Below are 9,412 nucleotides of genomic sequence, written 5' to 3'. Positions count from 1 at the left end.
CCCCTACCATTTTCATCTCATCAACAGCCCACCATCTCAACAGCCATAGCTTGTAAACTCACCCCCATACAAGAAAACCACCACAAGAAGTAGGTTATTACGCTTCTCAAAGTGGTCCAAACCTGTTCAAGCTTGTGTGTTTCCCTCCTCGTGCTACAACACGAACCATCGAGTCACAATCTGCGACGTCGTCCTACCCAAAAGCACCACGAGGGTAACCACGGGTGTGCGGTCGGACACAAAACACAGACAGTAGATACATTAAGAACTTTACAAAAGGTTGTGTTTTTTTACAAAGAATATATGCAATTATGGTATCCAGTAATTCACATGAATGACTGAGACTAAATAATCGAATGACATTACACGACGGTTGATCTTTAGTGACCCTTGTTTGTTACCATCTTTTGATTGCTAAAAGTTAGGGACCGATAGTTGGTCGCCAAATCTGTTTTTAGCCACGGTCTATTGGTCACTAAAAGTCTAGAAATTTAACAACTTATGGTTGGTCGCTATCAATATCGTTAGGGACCAATGGTGGGTCATTATAGAGAAGGGGTCGCTATCAAATCTTATAACCTAATTAACCTGTAGATGTTAGTGACTAAAAATTAATTAAAACACATAAAACATTGATTGCTAAATTGTAGAAAAGGGAAAAAAGAATTGTAGAAAAGAAAGAAGAATTATGGAAAAGAAAAAAAATTGTAACTAAAGTTTGAACTCTAACCCAACTATTATTATTATTACTAGGTCTATACTCGTGCATTGCCACGGGATTAAAAAAATTGTATAAACATAGATACGAAACAACAAGCATAACTATAATATATAAAATCCGTGTGGTAAATATTAAAGAATCAATATAGAATATATTGAAATTCAAGAAAGAGGATATACTTGGACATCTACATCTCTTCAATTCAATCGACACGTATGATTATGCCCCAAACCAATAAATGGTAATGCTACAAGTAATCAAAATCCACTCGCCCAAAACAAGATACGTGTAAACCGAGCAGCTGCTCGGTGATCAGAACATGTACTTGGACAACATGTACTTGGGGGCAGTCCTCCAGTCCCCGAGCCAGTGCTGGCATGTGCACGCCGCTGCGGCCATGGATCCCCACCACCTTGCCCTCCGTCGTTGCCGATGAGAAGTAGGCGCCAAACTCATTGTCGAACGACCCATACTTGCCCAGTTGGTGACGAACGTCAGCGACCTCAGGACCCAGGGCTCGCCCTCCCTACTCGTGTTGTAGTAGCCGTACACGCACGTCAGCACCTCGTGCAGGAAGTCCAACTTCACTTGTAGATGCGTTCAAGGGAAAACATATATGCAAGGCTCATTGCATATCCTGGCAACTTGATTCGGCGCAACACTTCACGCCGGTGTAAACCCAGTCGTCCCATGCCCAGCCTCCCTCCCCACCCCATGGCCCTGGTCTCATCGGAACTGGTTCTTTCACCATGCCATAAGTAACCTGCAAAAACGATTACAATGCATCGATCACATTTTCGAACCGGATTCAGAGTTTCGGACTCGCAAGAACCTTTTAGTTACCTCCTCGTCCGTATATGTAGCGCTCGACACCTGAGCAACCATGTTGTAATGCACTGTGGGCTAGTCGTTGTCTTCGGTCTGCTAACAAACCATTGTTGCGCCACCTTGCCTTCCTGATCATGGATCAGACTCCAATGTCGTCGAAGTACCATCCCTCCATGCTATGAAACCCCACTACCCATTGGTAAAGCTCGTGGAGAAGTACGTGTCGTACTTATCGCCGTACGACCCATACGTCCGCTTGTTCGTGTGAAACATCAGAGACCTGACCACGATCGAGCCCATGATTATTGTTGAACCATAGAACCTGGTTATATGCGAATATTATATGCCAAGACTAAGACAAAAGCTGTCAGATCATCCAAACGCTCGTAAACTTTGCTGTTCAACAGCAAAACTGATCGATACTCCAGCCATGTTAGTACATTACCTTATCAAGTATGACACCACCGCTGAATCCATGCTTGTTACCCCACATGGCCTGCCCGTTCTGATCATACTGGACCTTGATAGATGAGATTCCCACTGCACATGTCAAGTTGATCTGCCACACGCCGTCATCAAATATGGTGCTGCCACTCCCGCCCTAGGGACCATAGGTCTGAGGCTGATGCTCACGGCTACAGCTCCTGCATCTCCATAGTAACTGGGGACAGAAACCATCTGCAAGGCAAAAAGTTCAGTTTTCATAATCTAAAGATTGTACAGCTATCGGATAGCAAGCGAAACAGGATGCATGTTGTAGGATAGTTTGTCCACACCTTGTTCCAGAGCGCTCCATCGTTGCAGTCCGGTGAAGGGTTTGTGTACTGCTATTTGGGGTGATTGCTTGTGTAGACAGCATACATGTCGCCTCTATCTTGCACACGGAGAACCATGTCAGGTCTAGCATCACCACCGGTGAAGCCATAGGCGTCGTTTGTACTCTGGGCTCGGAAACAAATTTGCACGGACTTCATTATTGTTCACATGATTACTTAGAACAATGTCTCTCCTAATACATTGGCTGCTTTAAATTTGACATCAAGCATGGTCAACAAATTTTGTATAATGAAAATGATAAAAGGTTGCTTCAGAGTCTTAAAGACAATACATTTTTTAGTTTTCTAGTTTTACTTGAGTCATTCAGGTGACACCAGAATTAATAAAAATATATTGCTTAATGCAAGTTAATTTGATGTGTCGTACCATCGCAACAGCCAAAGAACCAGAAATTATGCCATGTAGTACGCTATTGTGGATGAAGGGAACAAATGTTAACCACATGACCTGCATTTTCAATTCACCAAAAAGAGATAGAAGAAGGAAAAATTTGTATCAACACTATACTGAATAGTAGAACCAGCTGGATTTGTAAGTTGCCAAATAAAAAATAGTCATTTTCACCTAAGGTAGCACGACAAGACCGCCGGCTATGATGAAATCCTCCCACAACAGCAAGAGGGTTCGAGAGAGCCAGCTAAAGTAATTGAGGAAGTTTAGGATGAGCTCAATGGCCACAACAACTGAGGCGGTAAAGAACTGTGGCACCAGCATGGACTCCGCCATGGCGAGCTGCACGAGGACCGCATAGGTGGAGATGACAGCCTCTGTCTCCCTCTTCTTGGTGAAATAGGAGAGGGGCAAGAGGTTGCAGAAGCCCAGTGAGCATACCCTGAAGTGTGCAATCAAATCCATCAAAACAAGCGCCACAGATAGGCACAGAGGAGGTGAAACCTGAGACGCGAATTGGGGACCGTACGAACCACAACACGATGAAGAGTGCGGTCTTGTGGCCGACGAGGAGGTTGTGGGCCTTGAGGATATCCGCGGGAGTTGGAGGAAGAGGAAGGGAATGTTAGCCACACTGGTGAACTTTGCCGTCATGTAGTTCGACTGCTGGTACTTCTTTGAGTCATGCGCAGCACCCCAACCCAAGACAGGCAGTTCGAAGCAGTCGATCGATCCATCATGCGACATCCCACCACAAATGACGGGATGGAATGGATACGAAGGGTACCTTGAGAACCAGCTTGGAGGCGATGACTGCGACGACATGGGGTGGGCCATGCTGGCGTCGTTGGTGGAGGGGCATGGGTTGGTGGTACGATACAGGGGGCTTGGACGCGAGGGGTTTTAGGAGGAGGGCGTGGGGTGCAGCCGCGAGTGGGTTGCCTCCCACAAGAGCGTGGCAGTAGAAGGGCGGGGACACCGGGCGGAGCAGGAGACCAACGACGACGACATGAATATTGGCTGAGTGATGATGGGTGTGCGGTCGCAGAGTCCAGGCATCTTGGGGGTGGCGCTGGAGCAGGTGTCGGGGTCGCGGATTCCGGGTATCCTGCGGGTGCGTGTGGGAAGGGGCGAGCGCAGGGGTGGAAGTCGCGGCTCCGAGGTTGGGGAAATGGGAGCGTCGGGCTGGGGAGGCGGCCATAGTGGAGGAGGGCGATGGGGTTTTAGCAGAGGGAGGTTTGGTTGGTTGACGAGCGGAGCACGCGGGATGAGGATGGGGCGGGGGCATATTGTGCGGTCTACACTATTGCCTTAATATGTAGTAGAGATAACTTAAATGACAATGACTTCACCAACAAGACTAACTTGATTTTGGTTTCTATTGTGAGTGTTTTTTCTTATTTACTTACAAAGGTCCATCTAAAGACCTATCCACTAAGAGAAACCCTAGTCACATATTCCACATCTCAACCACCAGGCCAGTGCACAACCATCGCCCGCTGCTGGTGCATCCCGATGCTCGCTGCATCCCCATCTCGACGGCGCGTCTACGCTCGACGACAGCGTGTCTCAGCGGTGGCGCATCTCACCGCTTGGTGGTGACCCCTCTCATCGGTTGGTGGTGGCTCCATACCCATGACGTTGTCCAACCACATATCACCAAACCCTTGCCATCCCCTCCCATCTATGACTGGCACCGCCGCTCCCCTCCTATGAGCGACCGGCTGTGCGGCTCCCCTCGGTAAGATCCCTTGTCAGCCCCTCACCACCTCCCACTCCTCACACTCGCGGTGTATCCCTCTTCGTCATGGGCAGAGCCAAGGCCCGGTCAGTTAGGGCATGTGCCCAGGCTGCCCGGTCAGCTGGGGCACGTGCCCAGGCTCTAGCCTTTGTCGGCCTAGCGGTATTGAGTGCTTAGTAGTCAGCGCCCCAAACCCTAGCGCGCAAGCAGGAGGCAGTTCCAGCAGCCCTGCACCTCGAGTCGCTCTGCACTATCATTGCTCCCGCGACACCGCGTCGCCGTTCACGCTCCCACACTCGCCCACTGCTCATCGGACCTGCTCGCGGCACCCGCACACTGCACCCCACTCGTGTTCCCCACGCTCGCGCTCAGCGCAGCGCCCCTGCAAGCTCACATTTGGCCGCTCCAGCACGGGTGCGCGACATCGCCCCTCCCCGCCCACCCACGATCCCGCACAACGGTCGCCCGACCAGGCTAAACGCCCAGGCCTTTAGGCTAGCCGACAGCTGGCTGGCCACCCGCCCCTTGTCGCTCCTTTGCAAGCAAAAGATCAAAACCCTGGAGGTGTGTGCCATTTTCCTGTGAACGGTAGGTAGACATGTATGTGTCATATGTTATATTAGTTGGGGGTGTTTGTTTGGGATTATAATCTGCCGAGATTATATAATCCAACAAATTTTTAATTAACACTTAGTTAAAAAATTTGTTGGATTATATAATCTGGACAATTATAATCTCAAACAAACACCCCCTTAGTGTGTCCTACACCTATGGTTAACATGTTGTTTTGGTGAAACACATATAATATGTCAGATCTTGTGCTTGATTTCTGGTGTTCTATGTCGTGGTAGACGACAAGCTCCATGAATGCATCTGATAGCACTCGGTCACAACTAGTTTGCATCTAATTTATGGTGGTGATGGCCCTTCTTTTTATCTTGTATCATACCTTTTTTAAGCGAAGGTACTGAAGGAAGGCCCTACAGTAATTTATTAACTCAAAAAAACTAAGTCAAAGAGTGAATTTACAGAGACAAGAAAGGAAGAAAGGATTACAATACAGAATTCTGCAACCAATTACTAATTTCCTCTTTCAGAGAAGGCTTGACTCGATGACACACCAGAATCATTTCTTTTTTAAACATTTCCTTCCACTCATTAATTGTGGGTGGAGTCTCATTGAAAATCCAATTGTTTCTGCTTTTCCAAATGCACCAAGTCATAATGATGATGCTTTCCAATCTCCATGGGACTTTCCATCTCCTTCTAATCCTCAGCAGGGTATGAAGTAGATCCGTTGTTCGAGGCGGACGGATGTCCAATAGTAACCAACATCTCTGAGCAAAGTTGCATTTGAAAAAAACATGGATAACCGTCTCTTCCATTTGAAGAATATAGTTGTCACAAGTGAAGGAGTCCAATGGCATTGAACGCTGCCTGAGGAAAGAGCGGGTATTCAATCTATTTTTTAGCAGCAGCAAAAAAACACCTTGTGCTTGGGTTGACATTTGGATTTCCACAACCAGGAAAAAAGGGGTGGCTCGGTTGGTTACCGATCATGTGAGAGTAGGCCTTCTGAGAGGAAAACAAACTGGAAGAGGAATTGCAGAGCCATTTATCATTGTGATCATGTAACTGGAGATTTGTCAAAATGTCTTGTAAAGCAAGAAGCTGCTCAAACGCTTCAGCAGACAGGGGAGTGTGAAACATCTCATTCGGCGAAGTCAGCCTTGCTTGATGGATGGTGATGTCTTTGAAAGAGGCAAAAGACCAGAGTTCCGGGAATCTTACAGATTTGCGCAAACCATCCCAATTATCGTGCCACAGTAGTGTAGTTTTTCCATCTCCAATCTCAACCCGGGCTAACTCCTTAAATATGTCTTGAATTTTGAGGATATATTTCCACCAGAATGAACCGACGGGTTTATCTGAAGGTAGAGAATTGCTATAATGGTTGGCCCAAATAATGTTAACCCACAGAATGTTGGCTCTATTAAAAAAATTTATGGAGGCATTTCATAAGAAGAGCTTTGTTTTGCAACTCAAGGTTTATGACACCTAGCCCCCCTGAGCTTTTGGTTTGCAGACTGCTTTCCAAGCAACTTGAGGTGGTTTTTTTGCATTTATGTATGCTCCTCTCCAAAGGCAGTGTCGTCTGAATTTATCAATCTGCTTGATCACTGTTTTTGGGAGTTTCAGGGTGCACATGAAATAGGTTGGGAGAGAGGAGAATACCGCATTAACCATTTGTAGTCTACCAACCTGAGATAAAAAGACAGAAGTTGACGCAAGTATTCTTTCGATCTTCTGAATGAGGGGGAGAAACGCTCCCAAGTTGGGTTTTTAAGGCCCAAGGGAAGCCCGAGATACATAAAAGGCATAGCTCCAACCTTGAAGTGAAACGTATTTGCTAAGATTGCTAATTTCTGGTCTGAGACATTGATGGGATAAATATTAGATTTGTGATAGTTCACATGGGGGCCTGTAGAATCTGCAAATGAATTAAGCATCGCTTTGAGGAAGAATAGTTGTCTAGGTCAAGCCTCCAAGATCAAAATAGTGTCGTATGCATATTGAATAACCAGAAATTTAGCCCCACATGCATGCGGGATTGGGAGCTTGAGGATGCCACAGTCTTTAGCCTTGTTAACAATTGACTGAAGTTGATCTGCTGCCAGGACAAAGAGAAGAGGGGACATGGGTTCCCCCTGTCTGACGTCGCGCCTGCAATGAAAACGTCTTCCAGGGACACCATTTAAAAGCACTTGGGATGTACCAGATCCTAAAATCATTGATATCCAGTGGATCAATTTGGCCCCAAACCCCTTATGCCTCAATATGTCAATGATAGCTGCATGTTCTAATTTATCAAAAGCTTTTTCAAAATCCAGCTTTAGAATTACCATTTCTTTGCCCGACTTGTGACAGATAGAGATGTATTCAAAAGCCCATGCTAAGCAATCCTGAATTGTCCTTGCCTTCAGAAAGTTGTATTGATTCTGGTGGACTAATTTGGTGATCACCAACTGAAGACGGTTAGCAAGAAGTTTTGTCAGCACTTTCACACTTGTGTTGATGAGGGAGATCGGCCTGTAATCACCCACCGAGGCAGGAGAGCTGTGCTTGGGGATGAGAGTCACATAGGAGCCATTGATGCTATCTATGCAAATTGAACCTTCATAAAATTTGTCACAAAGCTCATAGAAATCTGAAGCAATCACTGGTCAACATTTATGCACAAAATCCGTGTTGAAACCATCAGGGCCTCGCGACTTATTTGTAGTCAAGTTTTTGATGATCTGGTCTATCTCATTGTGTGAGAAGGGCGTCTCCAATTCTGACAGGTTGCTAATTGGCTGGATCAGTGAAGATAAGTTGAATACCATAGACGTTTGTTGAGAGGTCCCCAATCTATCTTTGAAGGTTTGGAAGAGCACAGTTCTTTGTCCACATGAGAGGTAGCAACAATGCCATTATCGTCTTCGAGAGACAAAATAAGGTTATGACGATGCTTGATAGTGGCATTCGCATGAAAAAATTTCGTGCCAGCATCCCCCAAAGTAGCCCATTTGATTTGACCTCTTTGTTTCCAGTATGTTCGCTGCTTTGAAAGTAGGTCATGCAAATGATGAACAAGAGCATCTTTAAGATTCCATTCTTGAATCGTTAAGTCTCTGCTTTCCTCAATGAAGTCCATAAGCTGAATGATCATTTCAACCTTAACAATCAACTTAGCTAGATTGGGAAGGGATTTATGCCAACCTTGGATCAATTTTCTTGACCGTTTGAATTTAGCCATAAGCTGTTTCACTGGATCCAGCTGAAACAACGTTTGAGTCCAAGAGCCTTGAAAAATTGAGTGAAAGTCTTCAAGTTGTAGCCAATAATTTTCATACCTGAAAATGGGCGGCTTAGGAACGTTAATTTGTACATTGACCACCCAAGGAACGTGATCCGAGGCACCCCTAGCCAGAGAATGAGCAGAAGTGGCAGGAAAGTTGGAAGACCAAGCCTGTGAAACAAAACACTAATCCAGCTTTTCGAGTAAAGGGTGATGTTGCATATTTAACCAAGTGAAGGCTTGTCCCTTGAGGAGAATTTCTTGTAATCCCAGCTGGCTTATTGCCAAATTAAAATTGAGCATTCTAGTGGGGTCTCCTCCCTGTTTGTTGTGGTTTTCGAGAAATCTAATCATGTTGAAATCACCAAGAAAATCCAGAGCTTGTCGTCATCAATTTCAAGGTTAGAGAACCAGGAAAGAAAGGCCTCTCGCCCTTGAGGAGAGCATGGGGCATAAATGTTGGTTAGCCACCAAACTTGACTTGTTAATTTAGACCGAAAAGAATTGTATGCCCAAACAAATTCTGCTCAACTACCTCAGCATCAAAGTGAATTCCTTTCCAAATTGTGATAAAACCTCCAGAAGCTCCAATAGAGGGACCATAAGCGAACTTATCTAAAGATCTGTTGCAAAAATACCGAATATATGAGTCATCGAAGGACTCCTTTTTTGTCTCCTGAATACAAATAATGTCACAATTAGATTCCAAAATATTATTCCGCAGCGAGTTACACTTGGTGTCAGAGTTAATGCCTCTGATGTTGTGAGACAAAATTTTCAGGGACCGATGCATATTCTGTGGGGGATTAGCCATAGAGAACCGTAATCATTTCATTAGAAGCCAACAGTACGCATAGCATACGCCGGTAGAGGCCCAAGTAAAAATTTGATCGAGGGCAGATAAATCCAGAAGACCAGTTGAGATTCCAAGGTTACATGAGAAATCTCCCCAAGAGAATCAAACATGAAGCTTCCCATAAAGACCATAAGAACAAACTACATAAATCCCACATATTATAAATATTCATGCCAACAACCCAAGAGCCAAAAGCTC

The 9,412-nt window shown here is 45.6% G+C and overlaps 2 pseudogenes; both read right to left on the bottom strand.

Moving 5' to 3' along the window:
• Positions 1-1,033: 1,033 nt before the first annotated feature.
• Positions 1,034-2,523, bottom strand: LOC103649387 (jacalin-related lectin 3-like; annotated as a pseudogene).
• A 166-nt stretch (positions 2,524-2,689) lies between these two features.
• On the bottom strand, positions 2,690-3,977 carry LOC103649386 (maltose excess protein 1-like, chloroplastic; annotated as a pseudogene).
• Positions 3,978-9,412: the final 5,435 nt, after the last annotated feature.

This window comes from Zea mays, chromosome 2, assembly GCF_902167145.1.
Source record: "Zea mays cultivar B73 chromosome 2, Zm-B73-REFERENCE-NAM-5.0, whole genome shotgun sequence".
Classification (NCBI taxonomy): Eukaryota; Viridiplantae; Streptophyta; class Magnoliopsida; order Poales; family Poaceae; genus Zea; species Zea mays.
This window is presented reverse-complemented; position numbering and strand designations above follow the sequence as displayed.